The sequence below is a fragment of the Papaver somniferum genome, chromosome 7 (assembly GCF_003573695.1).
Source record: "Papaver somniferum cultivar HN1 chromosome 7, ASM357369v1, whole genome shotgun sequence".
NCBI classification, from domain to species: Eukaryota; Viridiplantae; Streptophyta; class Magnoliopsida; order Ranunculales; family Papaveraceae; genus Papaver; species Papaver somniferum.
Window position 1 is genome coordinate 211,754,022 of NC_039364.1, and position 25,234 is coordinate 211,779,255.

A 25,234-nucleotide genomic window follows, 5' to 3' on the forward strand; every position below is an offset into this window, starting at 1 on the left:
AGCACTAGCAACAACAACAATCAGAATATCCCGGAGACAATTCCAACCTCCAACACTGATGGTGGTGACACTCCTCCTCCTCACGCCGAAGGTCATCCACTGTCCGGACGACACCCTGAAGAAGTCAGAGGAGATCCACCGCCTACCATTGTTGATCTTATCAAAGAGCAGGAGACTCTTGCAAAGAAACAAACTGACATGGCTGCTACATAGAAGGAGTTGTGTAATTATCTCAAAACTCTTACTTACAAGATGTCAGAGAAGACTCAAGAGAAGGAGAAAGAGAAATCCTCAGACGACGGTCCTGAACTAATTCCAATCCATACAGTAGAAGACGACGAAGTCCACAAAACTACTGCAGACAACTCATCAGCGAAGGGATCATCGAATTTCATCACTCGCGAGGATCTGGAGAACCTTTTGGAGAACCATGGAAAAGACAAAACATCGCATGTCCATCTTCATCAACCTCCTTATCCTGCCGCTACGTAGAGGACTCCACTCCCCAAAGGTTACGTTTCTCCAACCTTCACCTTATATGATGGAACTGGCAATGCTAGGGAACATGTCTCTCGTTTTCTCGAATCCCTGGGAGAACATGAACACAATCATGTCGTCCGTCTCAAGGAATTCTCAAAATCTCTGAAAGGTATAACAACATCGCACCAGGGACTATCAACAATTAGGGAGAAATGGTTAACGCATTCTACAGGAAATACTTCTTCGTGTCAGAACAAGTCACCCTCTCCGACCTTGGAAGGATGTTTCAGAGGGTCAGTGAAAATCTCAATGATTATGTGAAAAGATTCAGAGTCCAAGCCCTGGATTGTCATGACCCAAACGTCACAGAGCAACAACTGGTGTACTTGTGCATCAATGGCATGCTCCCGGTCTACAAGGCCTTGCTAGACAACCTTCGATTCCAGAATTTCTCATAGTTTCACGAAGCTGCGAAGAGGTCGGCAACCACCGCACCCGCTCTTTTGAAAAGAGAAAAGTCTACAAAGACTGAAGATTCAAAAGACACTCGAGGAAGCAGGCGTCTAATCAACAAGCAGTATAACCTGCAACCTTCAACAAATGCTGTCGCGGAAGGGAGTAAGCAAAAGAAGAACCACAACACAAGCAGACTTCCTCCACCCCTTCAAAGACACACAATAAGGAGAATTCGAAAATCCCTCCTCAGCATACGGAAGATCCAGAAGCACCTGATTTTCCCTGTTCAATGGAAGAGGTTAATGAACTACTCGATGCCTGGATTCAAGACGACGCAATCAAATTGCCTTATGTCAAGAAGGAACCAACTGAAGAGGCCATGGAAAATCCTCGGTATTGTCGCTTCCATAGATACGTCAGCCATCCCACAAGTGATTGAAAATTTTTGAAGCGCATATTCAAAGAAAAGGTCGAATCAGGAGAGCTCAACCTGGGGACTGAGGGGGTGCACAAAAACCCCCTCCTAGTCAGAACTTTTACCATCTCCGAACCTCCTGTCAAGGAAACGGTCCAATCTCTGATCGAACATGTCTGCGAGCTGTTGTATATTTCGAAAGCTCAAAGGAAAGACATGTTTGATGCACTGAACCACATCGTGTCCGGAAGACGTCCGCTGATCCAAGAGACTACCACCGGACCTTTAGCCACCGACATAGAAATGTATGAATGGGGACTGCTCACCACAGTGCACACTAAAGGAAATGAGTTCAAGAGGGCGTTCATCGATGTTGGTACCACCCTCAACATCATCCCTTTGAAAACTCTCAGAGCTCCCATAGCAATCAGGGACTACGAAGGAATCTCCAGAAACGCATACGGCTTCATCACTCTCAAAGTTACGGAAAGATCGATCTGCACTGAGCCCAAGTTTTTCATAATCCGGGAAGACCCTGGATACGACATGGTCCTTGGGAGAACTTGGATTCATGCTGAAAGGACAACGATGCCTTCAACACATCCTGCCATCGACAAGGATTCCGAGTCGGAAGACAAAGCAGAGGACACACCACCGTTTGAGCATCTGGAAGAAGTAAAAACTCTGATGGGACTTACGCATGAGCTTGGAGATAACCCGCACACCTTTGTCAGAAGGTTTCGAGCTCAGGCAAGTCTTATTCCTCCTCTTGCTCCAATATTACCAATGTTCAAACACGCTATTATGGTCCAGGGACTTCTCCCCATGAATAATTTAGCAGTAATCAAAAGCTATGAGTGGGTAACTTCGCCTCAGCAATATTACACTCAATGGTTGGGTTCAGAACTTCTTCAAATCGGTCACTCCATCGAGAAGTTTATTGTTGAAGACTTGTCTAAGCATGATCAACACTATGATGGATACTCTCTTCCGCGCGAGTGTCCATACGGGCCACAATTGAGGAATTCCATCAAACAGGGAATTCCAAATCAGCGGAAGATATTCAAGGCATGATCGACCAAGCCTAACAAGTTTCATGAAGGGGACCTGGTTCTCAAAGAAGTTCAGCGCGGTCTTCATTCTACAAGGAACTCCAATTGGGAAGGACCATTCATGGTCGCTGAGTCCGTGGCCGGAGGATACTACAAATTGACCAACACAGATGGCAGAACCCTACCAATAATTCACGAAAATTGGCTCAAGGCGTTTATCTGAAATTATTGGACATTTAAGGTATTGGGCGTTTGAAGCACTCATGGTGTTGGTATTTAACATTTAGGATTTTCTTTCATTTGTATTTCAATTCCTCCAAAACATTTGCAATACTTGCAATCAGTATTTGAATTCAGCAATTTATCAAAATTCAGTTCATATTTCGTAAAAGAAAATCTCTATCAAATCTACAAGAAAATCCTTAACCACCAGTCGATCCAAAACCATCTAAATATCAAAACCCAAGTATAAACCTCACATCTCTCAGAAGTTCAGAAGTTCAAAAGATCGGCAAGAAAAGGCTTTCGCTCATCAGCATCCTTCAAGATTTGCAAAGCCGCCCTCTCCTTGTTCAACTCCTCGGTCAGCTTGGCAATCTTGTCCTCCTTCTCCTCCACAACATCATTGGGAAAGGGTATGTTCTTTTCACATGAATCCTTGATAACGTTTATTTGCTTGCGAAGCCATTTCACGTTAAGGCCAAGTCTTTCTGAATTCTCCAAGTCAAACTCCCAATCAAAGAGTATATCTGGAGTCACGGTATTCCTAGGTCTCGTATGCATATCACTCACGACACGCAAGATAACGCCTACTTGCATGGTTAAAGCATAAGCACGCCCAGGGTTCCTGTCAACGATCATGTGGCTAAACTTCTTCCATATCGTCTCATACAAGCGTGCATATCCAATGGGGACGCTGAATCCACCGACCAGTTCATGATACGGGAGTGAAGTGTTAAAGGGAGGATCGAAAGCAACCCCTGCAGTTGGATATTCATACACTATTATACGGTTCTCAGTCACTGGAGCGGCTTCCACGACCAAAGCAACAGTTCCTTCGGTATTCTTCGCTGTTATCTCGGTTTCTTCTATCACTGAAGCAACAACCATCTGGTTTTCCATAACATCAGAAGCGACCATCTCATCACCTCGAAGTATAGGGATGTTTGTCTCTTCATCAATAACTTCGGAAAGGTTAGAGTTGTCATCATGGGCTCCAGTCTCCTCAACTTCGGTATTTAGCACCTAATACGAAGATTACATGAGGTTAGAATCACGAAGCCAAAGGAGATTATGAAACACAGTATAACAGCAAGGAAACATCATCAAGGTTCATAATACTACATTCATGGCACGAGCAAATAACATGAAAGTCATGAAAACACATTTTACGATGAGTCCGTCTGAAGGAACTAAACTCTTTCCTGTACTAGGAGACGAACTGGGATCAATCTACAAGGAATCCGATCATGGGTAAGATTCCATTCTCTTCGTATGGATGTCCTCTATGACATGTCACAATTTCATGGCAATCCGATGAACGAGCGAGTAGATGTGGCCAAAATATTAAGTGATGCGCAATCTGAAAAAGTTCTGGAAGTTTACTATTTCGCCTTTTTCAGGCTCTGAACGTGCTCAAAACTTAAAAATCTTCTTTGCAAAAGCTTGTAAATTTTCCGGGCTTGAATTTGCACATACAGATCATCAAAATCCGACTCCGGACGAAGATTCTACAGCGTTTCTATTAAAAAGCTGGGTTCTGAATTTTCTGACGACGAAATTCGACTAAGTTTTCATATGTTCACATGGGTTCTCATTCATTCATTCATTCACAAGTCAACACTTTTATACTTCTATGAAGAATATACAGGATATATACTTACTTGAAGAGTCATCGAAGTGTCCAAGGGGTTGGAATTGTCCACATCAACGACAAGAGGAACATCACTTCCATCCGGCTCCGAATCTTGGGAATTACCTCCATTCCCCTTCCCAGAGGATGATTGAGTTCCAGAATTCTCCATCTCCATGACGACATCCTTCTGTACACGTCCTTTACAATCAATATTTTTATCCATGAAGCACCACATTTGAACATGTGAAGAAATACTTACAGTTTCTTCGTCACTCAAATCAGCGATTGCTTGTTCAGTAGCAGAAAATTGAAGACCTTCAAGACTCGATGGAGTAAAATTCTGCAACAAAATTAACAACATTGGATTCATGATTCTAATGTTAATAGCAATGAAAGTCACAGTGGTAAATATTGGGAACTCACCAAAGCACCAACTGGGGACTTTACGGTATTGGGTAACAGCTTATAACCTTTATGCCTTCCTTCTCCGCCATGAGTAACCGCCTCGGTCTCTGAGAAATCTACACCGATTCGAGGTCGTATATTACGACCGTCCTGTGGTGAAATCCAGTAATATAATCAGAATACAGTTCCTATAATTACGTGAAGATTATATAAAAAAAAAACATACCTGAGAGCATCCTGGAGACGACTTTCGTTTATCACCAGAAAGATACTTCAATCTTGGTCGACCGGAAATCATCTCAGCCGAAGGGAGATCCTTGAATGGAGGTCTGGGAAATCTTACAAAGCCACGGAAACTCCCAAGTTGCTGATCCCAGAATTCTACATAACCTGGGGTTACATAGGCGAATCTACCAGAACCAGGAAACCAGTAGCTACTCACATACACGTGATTATGATCCAAATGAGTCCTGAGTTGCTCAACTGATGGATTCCTCCTCTGTATGGTTGGAACACACTGATCCATACCCATTTGTCGAGCTGCTCTATCAATGTTATACTCCTCCACTGAAAGCTCTCCAAACGTGACTGATAGAAAATTACCAGGAGTGCAACTCAACATGAAAGATCTTTCGCCATCAATCAGATGCGCACCAGACGTCAAACTCGTGCCTTCTCCAGTATTGAAAGTCATCGGATGAGAAACATAATCAGGGACTGACACCCACGGGCGAAAATTGAACTCAGATTCTTCATCTAACACATCAATAAAACGTATTTTAGAACGAGGATGCTTGGTGGACCAACGCATGATCCTAGCATTATCTTTCTCAGGTAAAGTATGGCGTGCATCAGTATTCGGTCCTTGCAGAACATTACGTGGAGTAGGTGCATAATTCTTAAAATACTCCCACATCAAAGCTTCAAGAAACATCGTGTTGGCATAACACTCAATCTTCATAGAGCCGTTCGACACACTGGAGTCTATAATCAAGGAGTCCAGGTTGTAATACAAGGAGCCTAAGAATAAAATACCTATCGGAAGTTGCTCACCTTGATCCATCTTAATAGCAAAGGGAATCACAAAAGGCTTCAAAAAATTTCCACTGTCTTCAAAAACGTCTCTGGACAACCATAAACATAAAAAAGCAGCAATGGGTAACATACCGTCGATGGGTTTATCATAAACCTTGTCTTTGGGCCACCAGTGTGTCAACCAGGAAGCATAGCATCCTTTACTACCAGCCTTATTCGCTTTCTCCATTGCATCTTTCAAGACATGAGAAACGGCGGTCTCCTCATCTGAAAGATCCCCAGGAAGATTGCCCGTGATCGGTAGATGCATCAGAGCCGCCACGTCTTCCAAGGTAATGGTAAACTCTCCCCATCTACATATGAAAGTGTGAGTGGTAATGCACCAGCGAGCAAACAGAGCCACAATACCACTTGCGTCATGATAAATGAACAACTCCCCAGAAGCTTGAATAGCTCTCGTCACATGCGCCTGGTCGAGCATAGTCCTTACATGAGGAAAACCCAACATATGCCTCGCCCAGCCGGCAAATTTCTTCAAAGGTCGTCGAGAAAGCTTAAACTCTATGATTGATGAGGCGAAGACCCCTCGTTCAAGACAAAATCGAATCACTGTCTTAGGAGTCACCAATTTCTTCTGAGTAACAGTTCTGGGATTTATCAAAAGACGATACACTGGGGATTTCAAATGTTGCTCAGCTCCTGGAATATCTTTTTCAAAGAATGCATCATCTATGTTCGGGACATTCTTAATCCCAGGGATTTCGTCTTCGTCTCCCCCAACGGAAGTTTCATCCATGCATGTCTCATCTCTGGAGATACCATCATCAATGCACATCTCTTCCCTCGAGGCGTCGTCAGCTTGGGAATTGGACATCTTTGCTAAATAGCTGAAAAGGTTCACACTACATTCTACTTCAGTATGCCGTCCAGATATAAATCAAGGAAATACAAGCAAAAATGGTAACTCTTAACTCTTACCTTTTATACTTCCACTAACAATAGTGATAGTAATGCTAGAGTTAACACCCCAAAATCGTTCGTCTCTTCGAAAACTGCAAAAACGAACGAAACTTTATTTAATTTCCGAAACTGATTTTTCATGAAATCACGGACACAACTTCCATAATGTGAACATCCAAACAACTGACCTTGAAGTTTACAACAACAAAATATTTCATTATAAATATATTGTCTATCTTCAAAGGTTCCTCAAAACCCACGTTTTGATTTTTCGAAAAAACAGCAATTAATGCAACTTGCATACATAAATTTTCAAGGATTTTATCTAACTAAAACAAACTCATGCAAATAAATATATCATCATATTTTGCATAATATATGTCACGGCTGCATATATATATATATATATATATATATATATATAAAAACTATTTTTCCTTCGTATCGTCATTATTTGTCTTTAAAACGAAGGTTTATTTCAAAAAATATTGTGAAAGCTCACATCTCATACCTATGATAAAGTTTTGTATTTACATTAAATCTCATAAGAAATTTTTTTATCACTGGACACAAGTTCATCATACATATTTTCCTTCGTGTCATCGTTATTTGTCTTTAAAACGAAGGATTATTCCAATTTCATGAAAATTCACTTCTTTTATGATAGAACCTTGGTACACATGAAAGCTCATAAACTAAGTTTTATCACTGAACCTAGGTTCATATACTAAAAAAAAAAGATCTCTCCTAAATCAGGGATTATAGTTAGTTTACAAAACTAACGATCGAACGAATATACGTTTTCAAAAACGAGGGTTTTTCATAAAATTCACACTAATATACACACATGTATATAACTTCATCATGATCAAAAAATGAACAACTCATGAAGGTCATAACATCTGGAAAAAAAAAATTGGCGCTTACCTGGTCGGCGCCGGCCGGTATCTGGCCAGTCGGTGATCGGACGGCGGCGGACGGTGGAGCGCCGGAAAAAGTTTTTTCTTCCTACTGCTGCTAGCGTAAAGGTGGTGAAGAGGTGATCAGAGCTGGTCGTGAAAAAAAAATAATAAAAAAAAAGCATTAATCCCTTTTATATCAATTTTATTTCCAAAACCTAATTTTCTAAGGATTTCCTTATTGGGCCCGACCCGCGAATCCTAACCGACCACGGACTCGTCGTCCAAACCAGCGGTTCAACACCAATTTATTTTCATCAAAAGACGCTCCAATCATGACATTGAATCCTTCATCAAGTCGTGGTTTTCCATGCTCTTGGAATCCGGTAACGTCTCAACTTACGACTAAGTTCAATTACTGGTATTATTATTTATGGCCGGTAAATCACCATTTAATGTTGACTGAGGAACACAGCTTTCCTCAGTAAGCAGGGGACTTAATGTAGATGGTGGATTTTTGACAAAGGCTAAATTCATAAACTCATAATTATACGAAGCTCTGATTCAGCAATCAGACGTGAGTATCGAGACACGAGTCTCTCACCGAATTCTCAACGGAGAGTACTTTTCTCTCAGAGTACATGTAGATATGTAGTCTCACGAATGGACAACGGAATATCTCATGAATACTGAATACTTTCAGTGATTATTTCTATATAGCATCACGAGATGGACGGCTCCTAGACAGCTTGCTCTGCTAGTATAGAACGATAACGTTACCCTGACTATATAAAGGATATGACTTACCGGCAAGCTTGTATCAGGATAATTAGTGCTCCTAGACATATTTCTCTGCTAGTATAGAGCCACAAAGTTAATTATTCCTAATTACAATCGCTCCTATTCCATGGTCGAATCCACGACTGGTCCCATGGAATGACAACAACAATTGTTCTGATTCTATGATCGAATCCACAGCTTGATCTTATAGAATAGCAATAACTATATTATCTCATTACTCTGATTTCATGATCGAATCCACAACTGGTCTCATAAATGGTAATAGATAAACCTTAATTACTCTGATTCTATGGTCGAATCTACGATCCCATGGAATGGTAGTGCTCACTTTTTTATTCTGAATTCGTAGTCGAATCCTCAGCTGATCCTATGAATTAATAATAAACATCTTATTACTCAGTTTTGTGAATTATTTTCTACTGAATTCCACAATTAGTAATAAATAATCAACAACCGGGCATCTGAGCTACCTCTAAGTAAGCCCCGATTCAAATGGTGAAGGTGTATTCAACGATGATACACTAACAGTCACCGCACAAACGAGTATTTCAAAAATACAACGAAACGATGAACCTATGCAAAATAGAGAAGAAAATAATAAATAATTAAAAATATTGACCAGGGTGCTGGGAGCACGGACACATGACCAACCGACCGTATCGTGGTCAATCCCACACCAATTTTATATTTTTAATGCATTTTTGTTATTTTCCATGATTTGATGAAAATTCTCTCATTTTATCAAATCTCCTTCGTCTTGAGGAAACTCCTCGATTTCATGGTACTTCCATAAATCCATAAAAAATAATATAAAATTAAGGAAAGGAGTGTGGGGCGTGACCATTGGCCAACCGGCCATGCCTTGGTCCCAACCGGCGCCACACCCACGGTTCCTTATTATTTTATTATTATTATTATTATTATTATTATTTCTCTAATTTCATGAAAAAACTCCTTGATTTCATGGTATTTTTGCACAAATCATCAAATAATAAAAAAATAAAATAAATTATGAAAACTTGTGGGACCGGGCCTTGGCTAGCCGGCGATGCCCTAGTCCGTCCCACACGCCCCTTTGTTTTATTATTTTATTATTAGTTTTCCTTGAATTCATCAAATTCCTTGATTTCATGGTATTTCTCTCAAATTAGGAAAAATTCCCTCAAATCATCAAAATACATAAAAATATTAAAAAATTAGGAAAACTCGTGGGACCGGGCCCTAGCCGGCCGGCCTGCCTGCCTTCCACGGTCCCTCACGCCCTTGTTTTTATGATTTTAATATTTTTTGCTTCCTTGAACTCATGAAAACTCCTTCAATTCATGGAAACTCCCAAAATTCATCAAATTCCTCAAAATTCATGTATTTTTCATAAAATCATTATAAAATTAGGGAAACTCGTGGGACTGGGCCCTAGCCGGTCGGCCATGCCTTCCACGGTCCCACACGCCCTTATTTTAATATTTTAATATTTTTTTGCTTCCTTGAACTCATGAAAACTCCTTCAATTCATGGAAACTCCCTAAATTCATCAAATTTCTCAAAATTCATGAATTTTTCATAAAATCATCAAAATATTATAAAATTAAGGAAAAGGCACCACGGGACCGTGGTCACGACCAGCCGACCATGCCTTGACCACGACGGTCCCACGCCTCCTCATTCCTTATTTTATAATTATTTTTCATCATCTCATGGTGTTTTCCTCAGTTTCGTCGAAACCCTAATTTTGGCATATTTTCTCGAATGGATGCTCAATCATACGTAACAAAATATCAAAATTCTCAGGACTGAGACGCGGACGCCTTGGGGACACGATCACTCTATCTTGACCGACCAAGATTGGCTCTTTGGCTCACGGAAGCCTGTCCCATCAATTTTCACAGTTTTGACCTAATTTGCACAATTGCTCGTATTAGGTCCAAAACTCTCCCAAACACTTTGAATTTTCATGAAGTGATCGTCAGGCGGTCACGGGACAATCCAAGGACGGTTTCATGACTCCATGGTCGGTCCCTCGCCTCGTCATAATTAATTAGGTTTTCTCACCTAAGGTTCAGACGAGCATTTTTGAATAAATGATTAAGCCAGCATTTAATCATCCTTCACCAACAAATCGTCAACTCTTCAAGAATTCTTCGTATTTGCTCACGTGAGCATATGGAAACTACATGGTTGATCCACGGTCCCATGTAGTCGCTCCCTTCTTCGTCCCATGGTTGAAATACTGACGAACCATGAATTGATCATCAATTGATCAAATTAGGGTTTGTGAATCCAAAGATCATCATTCCAGATTCTAACCTTAATAATTTTACGACGACCTCATGGTCATTAATTTTATTAATTATGCTCAGTTCAACGACCAGTAGTCTAATTAATATTTTTGGTACGCTGCCAATAATCCATCAGACGAGCAACACATGCTCAGACGATCAAATATTCAACAATTCATCACATGAGCAACACTTGATCAGATGATAAATATTTTTTCAAACCAAGGAATATTGGTTCAACAATCAATATTCAACGATCCACTGAATGAGCAATACTTGCCCACTTCATCGTAAGAACTATACCTCTGTCTCATGACATGTTCAATTCATGAGTTTCAGAACATCATGTTCGACACTCAGCAACTACATGGAATCATCGTCCCATCAAACCACAAAGTCATCAATTGACTAAAAAACCACGAGACGTCAATCGTGTCACTTTGGGGGGATATCACTTAGGTTTTTGGTCTGGAAGTCTACGACACGTGTGTTCAAACACACGATGGAATGTGAGCAAGTCGTGCAATCAGTTGAAGGAATTCACGAGGTAGTGGGTGGAAAATCGACCAAGTCTCCACACGATGAGCAACTGGTTTCAAACACGATCTCCATTTCCCCACTCCTTGATTCCATCAACTGTCACACTTCATGGGATCATGGTGTCTAAAATTCCAGCAATATAAATAAGTCTCTGAATCATGATTGAATCATCATCATCAGTATCATCAATCTCACGTCAAACTGACAACACGAGATCATCAACTCATCAATTAAGTAACTACTCTCAATTGAGCAATTTCAATCACTCACAGCTTATTGTATTCAGAATTCACACACCCACAAACTTTGATTACCATTGATTCCATACATTTCTCAGCTTCCCTCCTACAGATCAACTCATCCTCTCTTGTGACCGAATTTGCTCTGGAACGGTCATTGTCTTGATTTAGGCCAGAGTACTACAGATTTATCTCTCGAATCTAAAGCACCCCCTTTGCATCGGTGCATCTGTGTGAGGTTTAACATTTCGCTCGGTTCGAGGAGTTTCCTCTGTACGGTCGTCTCCTCAATTCCTTAAAAACCAGCAAATCGTTTTTCCCCATCTACACCGTTATTCTCTTCCCAAAAGTATGTGATAAAAACATATTCGATTCTGTTCTCTTATGTGTCCGTCTTAAGTCCTGGCCAAAAATATTCGAAATAAATCTCACGTCCCAGACTGGCCGTGAGTAGAAATGGTAACATACTGAATAGGTTCGGCCCAAGTATTCATAAGCCTGCCGGAGACCAAGGACTGACAGTGCAATTTTCTTAATGATTCACGGACAGTTTCTTTTCCTCCCTGACTTTGCTTACGGACTGCTTTCCCTTCCGTAACTTACCCTGAGATATTCTACGGATGGAAACCATACCGTAGGTCTCCCTGAAGTTGTATACGGTTTGAATAACTTACCGTATGTTGAACTGCCACTGTATAATCTTCCATCTTTCCTTTTCTTTTCAAACTCCGAAGATCTGCCAAACTCTGACGATATCAACTTCCATGTTTTAACTTGAGCTCCGTTACACTCAGCATCATATTCTGCCTCCAAGATTAATCTTCATCTCCAACTCCTCATCTCGCAGCAAAGCATCACAGTCTCATCAGTAGCATCATGTCTTCCCCATCAGTTCTCGCAAACACGGACCACCATCATCAGCATATCCATTAGTTCCGTGTCATCACACCCATTTTCTGTTCATTGCTGCCAACTCCATCGTCTCCAACAGTGTGACCAACAACCCCTTGTTTTATAACTCTAGTTTCCTCTTAGTCTTTCCGATAATGGCAGCAACACCAGCTTCATCAGTGAGCGTCATTGCTGCCATCTCCAGCTTCTCATCTCTCGGCATTGGAATCTCATATTCTTTTTGCCGCCACCAGCCATCAACCGACATCGCAGATTCGAGTTCCTTCTTCAGTATCTGTTACGTACTCACAGCCAGCAACATTACTTCCCTGTATATAGCAGCAAACCCACGGCTTGAAGTCGTTAAATATCATCAACAATACAAACTCGATCCATCTCTGAATACCACTATCGATCACTGCATATTCTTGTTAACCTCAGATTCCATCCAGCTTCAGAATGCAGTTTGAGTTCCATCCTCCCTTGGTTCTGTCCATCTCAGCTACCAATGAAGGTATACATCGAATATTCTACAGCTTTCATCGACTGCCAGCGCCTTAGCTTCCATTCAACTGTCAGTTTTGTAAGACTGACAATTCAGTTCCTTTTGAAGCTTGTCTGCCCCTTAACGTATGCTGGAGTGCCAATAGTAGTTCTGTGCTTCAGACACCTTTTTCGCAACTTTGGCTTGCTTCAATTGCGCTCAACTTTCTCATATGAAGTCGAAATGACTCCATTCTTTCGCCATTAACTTTGTTTTCTCGTCCTCTTCAAGGTGATGTGACGAAATTCCGGATTTGAACGAGTTTCACTTCTTTTTGCTTTAGATAGCCTCAAACACCTAAGAAACTCAAAAGAAAAAAAAATCAAAGCATAATAATACAAAAACTACCAAGAAATCAAAGCATTTGAGTACCTAACTAGTGCAAATATTGCACCTATCAGCGGTCTACAACAAGTGTTGTCATCCACACGATGAGAATGTGAGCAAGTCGTGCAAGCAGTTAGAGGAGTTAGAAAAGTAGTGGGTAGAAAATCAACCAAGTCTCCACACGATGAGCAACTGGTTTTCACACGATTTCCACTTCCCCACTCTTTGACTCCAGCAACTGTCACACTTCATGGGATCAAGGTGTTTACAATTCTAGCAATATAAATAAGTCTCTGAATCATGATTGAAATAACAGACAATCTTTTGTCAGATAGACAACAAGAGTATAAGAACTCAGCATCAAAGAAATTACTCTCAACAGAGCAAAATTCAATCAATCATAACTTATCTCATTTCTTCACACAGAATACAGAACACACCATCAATCTTTGATCATCATTGATCCCACACATTTCTCAGCTTCCCTTATACAGATCGACCGATCCTCTATTATGACCGAATTGACTCTGGAACGACCGTTGTCTTGGTTTAGGCCGGAGTCTTATAGATTGATCTCTCTAATTCAAGCACTCCCTTTTTGCAGTATATCTGTGTGAGGTTGAGCAGTTTGCTCGGTTCAAGGAGTCTCCTCCGCATGGTCGTCTCCTCCATTCCTTAAAAACTAGCAAATCTTTTTGCCTCATCTACACCACGAAAATGCAGTATCTTCTGATCGCAGTTGCTGCCAAGAACCGTTGCTGCTCATTTGTTGATACCATCTAGAGCTTCATCATAACAACAAACACTACGGACAAAGGTAATCCGAACTTGTGCATATTTTAGTTTCCCATGGAGGAAGTAACAGAGTCACCAATATGGATGAAAGATGGTGATATCTTTATCATGGTCAACCCATCGACCATACAAGATAGAACCACGTAAACCACACTTGGGGACTGAGGCTCGACATGGAATTCCTTCACTGTCAGTCAAGGACCTCTTAAACTCAGGAGAGACGGTCAACCATGAAGCCATAACCGTGACAAAATCACTACTTTTCAAAGATGCAGTGTAAGGATATAATCACCTCCCTGTCTGAAAGGCGCCTGACTGAAAAGAAGTATTTGGTTCAACCATCCATAATCATTGTTATCAATGAAGAATCAAAGAGGAAAGTCGCGCCTCACCAAGACACACAAACCAACTGAATCATGTCTGCCACATCACTACTCAGAACTCAGTACCGCTTACCCAAGGTCTGCACGAAGCTGCACATCAACAACCACATCGCCGACAAAGTAAGATTCGATGTTTCTAGATTTCCAATTTCTTATGGAAGGGGTGCATGAGATGCCAGCAGTTTGGATACAATACAGGTCTATCAAGTGCGACTCCCGCCCATTGATCAAAAAATGACGAATCCAAAAGATTGCCGCTTTCGTCAATTCGTCAACCACCTTACCAGCAAATACAATGGAAGTACATCTTTCAGGAGAAAATAGGCTCAGGATAATTACACCTGGGGATTGCCAGCACGGGTGTTTGTGGGTAAAAACTGTTTCTGTTGGTTTTGGTCAAGTTGGGTGTGTGGATGAGAAACTAGCCTAAACCTTAAACAAATGCACTGCACGTGAGTACTTTAGATTCGAGAGGTCAATCTGTAAAATCCTGGCCTAAACTAAGAAATGGTCGTTCCAGGCTTGCTTCGGTCACAAAGTGAAGGAGAAGGGTTGGTCCTAGGGAGGGAAGCGAAGAAGGTGTTGAGACCAGAATGATTAATTCTGAAGGTGTGGCTATTTTATGACTTGTATCAGAATGTGGAACTGGCTTGCGGAATGTAAGCTATCAGTTCTTTTGGTGTTTTCTGGATACTGTGTTGTTGTTAACCAAAACTGTTGTCTGGTCGGAATAGGTAAAAACTATTTATACAAGTCATATTGACCGCACCCTAATCTCGTAAAGTGGGAGTAATTGACTAATGGAGAAGTGGGGTTATGTGTAAATGCCAAAGACCACGTTCCCACCACGGAGGAAATTGGATAGTTTACACCCACTACTTCTTGCCGCCACTAACTTCCCTGCTTTCTGACACTTTCTTATAATGGACGTGTTGCACGCCGCACGCTATAAACCGCCAGACCAATACCCTGATGAGCATCCCCCAGTTTGTGACATATTTGATGTCTCGAGTGTTTTCATGGAAAACATGTAGCAGATTACTATATATGGCAAGTAAAAGTCAGGAGACTTGCCGCAGGAGAATAGCATGTGATGCTATTAGGATTGTCTTAGTTGGCCGCCAAAAACTTACCACATGCCTGTCAATTCTGTGGAGAATTTGGACGGCTGAGATCGTAAATCATGAGAAAGTGTGGCCAAGGATTATGGCCACATTCTGTTGGCGCCTGATGGTAGCACAGTAGTGTCATTGGCACATGCCAATGGCGTAGTGACATATAGCGTCACGCTAGTGGCATAGTGGCGCCTGGCGTAGCCGTGGTATAGTGGCGCCTGGCGTAGCCATGGAAGCTATTTTGGCATATTGGTGTTAGACCCAAATATGGCTCCGGCAACATTGGCCATGTTGCTATATCAAACATAAGGCCTTAGGAGAATTACTTGACCTAGTTGGCATGGCAACTTTAGCTAAATTAGGGTTTGGCATATCGAAACCCTAATTAGCGCGTGTGGCATGGTTGCGGCACGGTGGAGCTTTATGCAACCGGTCTCATGGCCACATTAAAGGAATTATGGCAGGCCATAATATGGGAATAACCACATGCGCAAGGATGGCCATGGGTGATTATAGAATGACGCCATTTTTAGGGTTTGTCAGGTCCCACATGGCTCGTGGCATGTTGTAGGCCAAAGTTGTGTAATTGGGCCACGACTGGAAATTAGGGTTTCGACTAATGCCACTAAGGCAGAGACGTGTTTGGAATACCCTAATTGGAATATGTTATGGCGTTTGGCCACGAACAAGAAGTGGGTTAGCACGTTGGCGCGCTATTTATGGCACGTTGACACGTTCGGCATGCTACTGCGGCAAAGTGGCACGTTTGGCATGTTTGGCATGCCAATTAGCATGTTAGAGCGACATGGCATGTTCGGCATGTCACTAGCATGCCGGAGCGGAATGGCACGTTTGGCATGCCAATTAGCATGTTGGCGCGGCTTTGGAAAGCCAATTTGGAATTGTGACCATATGGCACAACTTTACCTCTTTTAATACTGTGGCAGGTTTAGAGCGACCTGATTGGTCGATTAAAAAGAGGGGCCGGCCAAGCATGGGCGTGGCCACACTTATAGTGTGCGTGTGGCGTATTTAAAGCGACCTGATTGGTCGATGGGAGATAGGGCCGGCAAGTATGGGCCCAGCCATAACTCATGTGCGTGTGGAGGGTTTAAAGCGACCTGATTGGTTGACGGGAAATAGGGGCCGGTCGGGCAACATGGGGTGTGGCCACTTGCGAGTGGCGTCGGCTGGCCTATGGCATGGCCACACCTCCCTTTGTTGCTGCTCCAATTCCGCGACTCCTTTTATTCCTTGTTTTCTGATTTTGGGTAGGATTTTGCACCTACTAATCCATGGCAGATTAATTGCCTAGTTCGCCTAAACTTAATTTTGACCGACGGGGTCTAATATACTGCGCAGGGCGCAAAACCCTAATTTTTGCAAATTAGTCAGGGTAATGTCTGAATCTTGTGAATTATCACAAAATTGATTGAATTACATGTGCTGACATAGAGTTCTTTAAGTTTTTTCCAGACAGCAGTATGCTTTCCGATTGAGTACTTTTATGCAAGGACCTTAACCTTGATATTTGGAAATTCGTGCTACTCTGCTGCGAGTGAACACAAATTGTCATGCCATATCAATATTAAGGGTTCAGCTTGGGATCATAGTATAAGAAAAATACTCCGCAGGCTCCGGCATTAATGAGTAATGCAGCTAGGAGCTTATATACTCATTAGGCTTTATACTAGTGAACAAGTTGTTAGAGCATAGCTCGGTCAACCTCGCATGCGTTGCTATCTCAAGAATGTTTGTCAATGTTAGTGATCAAAACTATAAGTCTTGATTTCTAGCCTACATAGCTAAGTCTCAGACTAGGATTGAAAAATGTAGTTGAGCCCAAGGACTTCATGGCGATTCATCATACAACGACGAAAATCTATACAAGGAACCGTGGAACTTCATCAACAAAAAGGTATGTGGAGACTTGAACTTATCTATCACTTAAAAGTCTATCTCTTCTATCTCCTACTTCTTATGAGACAAAAGTCGTATGCTATATAGACTAGATCATACACATTTGACATTTCGCGCTGAGCATTCATTGCTTATCTTTTATCTCGAAATCGTGTGTTGGTAAAGCGTTTCGCTTTGATCAATTTTATCTTCACCTAGTGACGAAAGTCATGAAAAGTTTCAATCACTTTGAGAATTGCTCTGACGTGAATCGGTCTGTGAATAACGGATACATAGCATCCTCTGAGAATGTCTCAATGATTGAAATGAGAGTTTAGATTACATAACCATGTATTCCTTGAACCGAAGTTTTCGAACTTTTTTGATCAAGAGAAATCGGGAGGATTCTGGAATTGGCTTGCCAAGTCCGTGAACCCAGTCCGCGAACCCAGTCCGCGAACTGTCGGAAGTTCTTAACCGAGAATTTATGATGAGATTTTTCGAAACTCGTTTGTGTGCTCAGTCCGCGAACTGGCGGAAGTTCTCTTTCCGAGAATTTCTGCTGAGTTTGGAAAACTCAACCGATTAACTTAAGTCCGCGAACTTGTTTGTGAACTTAAGAGGTTATGATCTAAAGATGTGCTCTGAACATGAAACATTAAATTACTAAGGAATACTTAATGCAAACCGTGGCTATAATGTTCATGAGACGATTCAATCGAATCGAATCATCTTTATTTCAATTGTGTCTTGTGTAGTTACATAAGATCTCATAGCAATTGAACAACTCTTTAACTAGTTCATTTGAGTCAATTGAACTAGTTATGGTGAAGAATAACAAGGTTAATATGAAATGCTCATATGGTTAATTTTCTTGGGTTACTATGTTGAACCAACATACACGTATACGTTTGGGCATGGTTTTCACGAACCCAGTAAACGTCTACCCAAGTGTGTGTGACAAGCTAAGTTTTCGATCTAACGGTTGAGAAATATTAGCTTGAATCTAAATCAGGTTTTCATCTAACGGTGAATAAGGATTGCTTTGTAACTAAGGCAAAACCCTGATTTGAAGGCTATATAAAGGAGACATCTAGCATTGTGCAAAAATAATCCCCACACGTATGTGTGCTACCAGTGCGCCCGCTAGAGTCGATCTCCATTAAACTTTGATTTTCTTCTCTAAAACCAGGTTAACGACTTAAAAACTTCATTGGGATTGTGAAGCCAGACCGATACTACTTTATCGTAGTTGTGTGATCTGATCTTGCATCTTCTATCGCACGATTACAATCGATTGATTGGCTTGAGATAGTGAGAGTTCTCCGATAGGCGAGATAAAGAAGTCACAAACATCTTCGTCTCACTGTTTATAATTTCTCGACAATCCGCTTGTGTAGTCAGGAAGGATTGTAGAGAGCTGATTGATTAATCTAGGTTGTTCTTCGGGAATATAAGACCGGATGATCAATTGGTTCCTGTTCACCTTGATTTCATATCAAAAGACGGAATAAAACCTAGGGTTTATCTGTGGGAGACAGATTTATCCTATTATAGACTTTTCTGTGTGAGACAGATCTGTTTATTATCAAGGCTGTGATTTTGGGTTACAACAACTCTTGGTTGTGGGTGAGATCATCTAAGGGAATCAAGTGCGCAGTATCCTGCTGGGATCAGAGGCGTAGGAGTACAACTGTACCTTGGATCGGTGGGAGACTGATTGGGATTCAACTATAGTCCAGTCCGAAGTTAGTTTGCAGTAGGCTAGTGTCTGTAGCGGCTTAATACAGTGTGTATTCAATCTGGACTAGGTCCCGGGGTTTTTCTGCATTTGTGGTTTCCTCGTTAACAAAATTTCTGGTGTTTGTGTTATTTTTTTCCGCATTATATTTTATATAATTGAAATAATACAAGTAGTACGTTCGTGATCATCGATTGGAAATCCAACCTTTGGTTGTTGATTGATATTGATTGATCCTTAGACATTGGTCTTTGGTACCGTCCAAGTATTCCTTGTATTTGATAAAGACTCGCTATTGTTTTTAGCTTGAGTAAAAATCAAATCAAGAGAGAGATATTAACTCTTTGAGATACTTTTATCTAGATTGAGTCTGACTGTCTAGTTGATTCTCTAGCAAAGTATTTCCGAGTTAGTCCATACAGATTGCTAAGCGAAATATTGGGTGGTGTTGTTAGACCCCCGGTTTTTCAATTGGTATCAGAGCAGGTAAACACGTTTAAGACCTAACAAGTCTGTGTTTGTAGCGATCTGACTCTATGGACAGAGGTGCTATCTCTATTAACGTACCACCAGTCTTTGATGGCTCAAACTACTCAGCATGGAAAGTTGTAATGTGTGCTTATGTTCAAGCATGTGATTTTCAAACCTGGGTATGTATTGTTAACGGCTATAATCCTCCGGTTAATACAAAAGACGATGTATCTATACCAAAGGATGTTGGTAGTTATAGTCCTGAAGAATCTCTTGTTGCAATGCAAAACTCTTTTGGGTTAAGCGCTATCAGACAGACCGTTACCCCAGATCTTCAGTATTATGTGGCTACTTGCACTAAGTCTAAAGAAGCTTGGGATATCTTAGAAACTGTATTTGAAGACAAGAGATACATTTATAAGAAACATGCCATCAATGGAGGGAACAACCTCAACACTCCTTCCATGAATACCACCTCTGGACAGGTGACAATTCATGATCCAAATTTTGTTCAAACATTTGCATTCAATGTTGTTTCCGAGACAAGTAAATCCTCTAACTTATCTTGGGCTGATGAGTGTTGTTTATCCGGTTATCGGTTCAATAAACCGTGGGTAACAGAAAGGATCAAGGATTTCATGAAGAGGAGTGTTAGATGTGATAAACATCCACTGTCAGCCATTGCTTCTAAAGATTCTATGGAAGATAAACCTCCTTGTGTCAACGTCTTGAATACGTCTGTTGAATGTGAAGTTACATCTCTCACAGCAGAAACCTCCATACACTCAAAATCTGATTCAGAAATTGAGTCTGACACAGAGATTTTTGATTTCTTGAACAAAAAGGTCCTTCGAGAAAATCTTCAATTAAAAGCTTTATTGAAGAAACTAGAATCTTTAATCCAAGTGAAAGATCTTGAGATAGACTGTCTTAATGATCAACTCACCAGGACCATTTTTCTAAAGGAAAAAGAGATTAATACTCTCAAAGATGATCTTCAACGATTATCTGGAAGTTCTGATAAAATCTCAGCAATGTTATTTGGTCAGAAATCCTTTGGAAACACCAATGGTTTAGGATTTAAGAGCAAGACTGCAGATATCGACAACTATGTTCCTAAGTGTCATGGGAAAACAAAGGCTAGCAGTTGTAATAAGCAGAAGGCACTTCAACAAGACAAAGGTTCGTCGGGTTGTTCGTTTTGTGGAAATGCAAATCATGTTCAAAACACGTGTTGGAGATTCAAGCAGAGGAACAAGAGAATTTCTAAACTACAAGAGAACATGCAACTGTTGAATCTGGATAATCAAAGGTCATGCAAAACCAATACTTCCAGAATCAGAAGAAGGAGGAAACTTGTTTTTGCAACAAGCCTTGACAAGCAGAGGGAGCATCTGGCTCACTTTGTCTCTGGATGATCTCGGAGTCGCCTGCGTCCTCATTCCTAGCTTGAGAGGATTGAGGCTCTGCATATTCTGGCTCAAGTATGTATCTTTGTTTGTTAAATATCATGCTAACAATATTTTTTGAGGATTCTTAAACTGTGGAAGACTGTGTCAAGGATTAGGATGTGGCCTTTTTAATCTTCTTATCTTCTTCTTTCTTCTCATACGTTTTCATGGCTCCTGTAACTAGAAGCTCTTCTAAAAAGTAATGCAGTCATATATTCCTTAAGTTTTTTCTTATGTTGAGTATTTGAACGGTTAAGTTAGTCATCTCCGTGTGATTAACTTAGTCGTAGCTCCTTGAGTTTTACTTATGTTGAGCACTTTCAATTAAATTGATCACTTTTGTGGTTCGATTTAGTTGTGTATTCCAATTGAATTAATCATGGGCTTACTTGTGGTTAATTTGGTTGAACTTTGGATATAAAAAATCATTCCTATGGTTTTTGGTGTCCAATAAAAAATCCTTCTTTTCTTTCGAAATTAAGGTCGCTCTTGTTGTTCTCTCGGGAATGACATCAAATGGGGGAGAGTTATTTGAACTTGTGCTTGATGGTAATATCTTGCGGGGAGTGCGGCTGTGGAATTTTATAGGGGTTATATTGTATTTTAAAACTCCTTGATAAATGTTGTTAGCTTCGGCTATTAGATTGCATCTAAATTAAGTTGGTATGTATTTTTCTTTTGGTCGTGAAATGTCTCTTGTGGAAATTTCATTATGATCCCATTCTTGTACCTTTGCCATGAATCGGCTCATCTTTGTTTCAATTGTGTCTTGTGTAGTTACATAAGATCTCATAGCAATTGAACAACTCTATAACTAGTTCATTTGAGTCAATTGAACTAGTTATGGTGAAGAAGAACAAGGTTAATATGAAATGCTCATATGGTTAACCTTTTGGGTTACTATGTTGAACCAACATACACGTACACGTTTGGGCATGGTTTTAACAAACCCAGTAAACGTCTATCCAAGTGTGTGTGACAAGCTAAGTTTTCGATCTAACGGTTGAGAAATATTAGCTTGAATCTAAATCAGGTTTTCATCTAACGGTGAATATGGATTGCTTTGTAACTAAGGCAAAACCCTGATTTGAAGACTATATAAAGGAGACATCTAGCATTGTGCAAAACTAATCCCCACACGTCTGTGTGATACTAGTGCGCTCGCTAGAGCCGATTCTCCTTTAACCTTTGGTTTTCTTCTCCAAAACCAGGTTAACGACTTAAAGACTTCATTGGGATTGTGAAGCCATACCGATACTACTTTTATTGTAGTTGTGTGATATGATCTTGCATCTTCTATCATACGAGTACAATCTTCGATTGGATTGAGATCATGAGAGTTCTCCGATAGGCAAGATAAAGAAGTCACAAACATCTTCGTATCACTGTTTGTGATTCCTCGACAAACCTCATGTATAGTCAGGAAGGATTGTAGAGAGGTGATTTATTAATCTAGGCTGTTCTTCGGGAATATAAGACCGTATTATCAATTGGTTCCTGTTCACCTTGATTTTATATCTTAAGACGGAACAAAACCTAGGGTTTATCTGTGGGAGACAAATTTATCCTTTGATAGACTTTTCTGTGTGACACAGGTTTGTTTATTATCAAGTCTGCGATTTTGGGTTGCAACAACTCTTGGTTGTGGGTGAGATCTGCTAAGGGAATCAAGTGCGTAGTATCCTGCTGGGATCAGAGGCGTAGGAGTACAACTGTACATTGGATCGGTGGGAGACTGATTGGGGTTCAACTATAGTCCAGTCCGAAGTTATCTTGGAGTAGGCTAGTGTCTGTAGCGGCTTAATACAGTGTGTATTCAATCTGGACTAGGTCCCGGGGTTTTTCTGCATTTGCGGTTTCCTCGTTAACAAAATTTCTGGTGTCTGTGTTATTTCTTTTCCGCATTATATTTTATATAATTGAAATAATACAGGTTGTGCGTTCGTGATCATCAATTGGAAATCCGACCTTTGGTTGTTGATTGATATTGATTGATCCTTGGACATTGGTATTTGGTACCGTCCAAGTTATTCCTTGTATTTAATAAAGACTCGTTATTGATTTTAGCTTGAGTAAAAATCAAATCAAGAGAGAGATATTAACTACTTGAGATACTTTTATCTAGATTATGTCTGACTGTCTAGTTGATTCTCTAGCAAAGTATTTCAGAGTTAGTCCATACAGATTGCTAAGTGAAATATTGGGTGGTGTTGTTAGACCCCCACTTTTTCAATTGGTATCAGAGCAGGCAAACACGTTAAAGACCTTATAAGTCTGTGTTTGTGGCAATCTGAGTCTGTGGATAGAATCTCATACGCATACCAAAAATTCCTCCTAAAGCTATCAACTTTGTCAAGTGTCTCGGAAATACCTCAAAGGGTCATTTCTTAGATGATTCTTCTGAATCCCGAGGTAAGAAGATTGTTCCATCCTGTGTTGGTCATTCTTCCTCCAATGAGACATTGGACATAATGGCAAAGGCTGAAAAGGAGCTCACCAGAATTTAAAAAAATTCTACAGAGTTTGTTGATCTCAAGGATCATGTACAGCTCATTGATGAATTTGAAAAGTCTATTGATCGTGAACAGGTACTCTATAACATTATAGGGTCATTCTCTAAGAAAATTGAGAAACTTCTTCAAGAAAACAATATACAGCGTGAAAAGATTTGTGATCTTAAAAATCTGGTTAAAGAAGGCTCAATTAGAGAAAAATGTTTGATCAAGACGCATTCATCTGATCTTGACAGACTTCGTGTTGAGAAAAAGAAACTTGAAGCATCACTTGTTATAGCCCATGAACAGTGCAATTCATTGGAAAAGGAAAACTCCGTTTTAAAGAAAAATTCTTCTGCACAAACTAATTCTCATGAGTTACTGTACATAATGAAATTTTCTCCATATGAAGATTGTGTCAAGAAAATTTTTCATAACTTACAATCTTCTCCGGTGGCTATGAAGTTTAAACAAGTACCAGTTATTGCTTCTCCTCCACGAATTTGTACCTTCTGTGGAAAAGGAAATCACTATGCTATCCATTATTTTGCCAGAAATAAACGTGTTTCTGAACTTCACAAATTGCTTCTTTCTACTGTCAATGGAGTAAATAGTCGGACGCCAGCTACAGTGAAGGTCCCTTTCACAGGTAACCAGGCATCTTATAAAAATGATCTCTCTCATAGAAATCATTACAGGACATTTGTAAACTCTCGGGCTACCAATGAATGCATGTCCTGTGCTTATAAGAACAAATCTGGTAAATCTAAGTCTAGTGTGTGGAGAGCAATTTCGGAAAATCCCCTAGAACCTATTTCTAGAGGTCCTAGACTTTGTTATCAGAAAGGTTTCTCACCAGTGATTCCCAGAAGGACTGCGAGACGCACCCTTTTTCCTGGAAGCTGCAGTGAAAGGACAAGAAATGCTGAGATAAGATATCCTGGAAGAAATTACAGCTACTCTCTCAGAACCTATGGTGAGACTATGTCTCCCTCTGCTACCTAACAGCAGAATGTTCTATTCTTGTGTCTAACTTGAGAGATACAAGGATAAGGATCTGAGATATGCTCAAGTATTGTGCTATTTTTCTCTAGTTTGTATATCTTTTGATGTAATTCTCTTCTCTAGTTTCCTTTTCTTTTGTCACTATGACCTTTTGGGATGGAGAATCTTTGAAAGCTGCACAATGTGCAATATTCCTCTTAGAGCCATTTGTCTTTTTTTCGGCCCACGAACTTCCGCATCTCCTAAAGGAACTTTAGGGTTTCTAGCCAGGGCATTCACAAACATATATAACTCTTATACGTGTTTCATTTTTCTTCAGAAAGGAGCTCTATGGAAAGTGTTCCCAAAGAAGAAGTTAACCCTATGGTTGAGGATGATCTCAAAGGATGTGATTCTGGTCAAGAGTTTATACTAAAGAAGATGCTTGAAAGAAAAGAGTATAACTCTTGGATTGGAGAATCTGTCAAGGATCTGATTCGGGTTCAGAATGAAGTTAAGAGCGAACTGGCTAACCTTCAATTGCAGATAAACCATCTTATTGATGGACAGACAAAAATCCTTGGTACTCAAAATATCTTGATCAGAAATCAGAAGAAAGTTATCCTTGATTGTGCAAAGGCTCGTCATTATGCTCGCACTGTTGATCGGAAAGTTAATGTTCTAACTTATGAACATGATGTGTCTACAGTCAACAGGATCAAGGA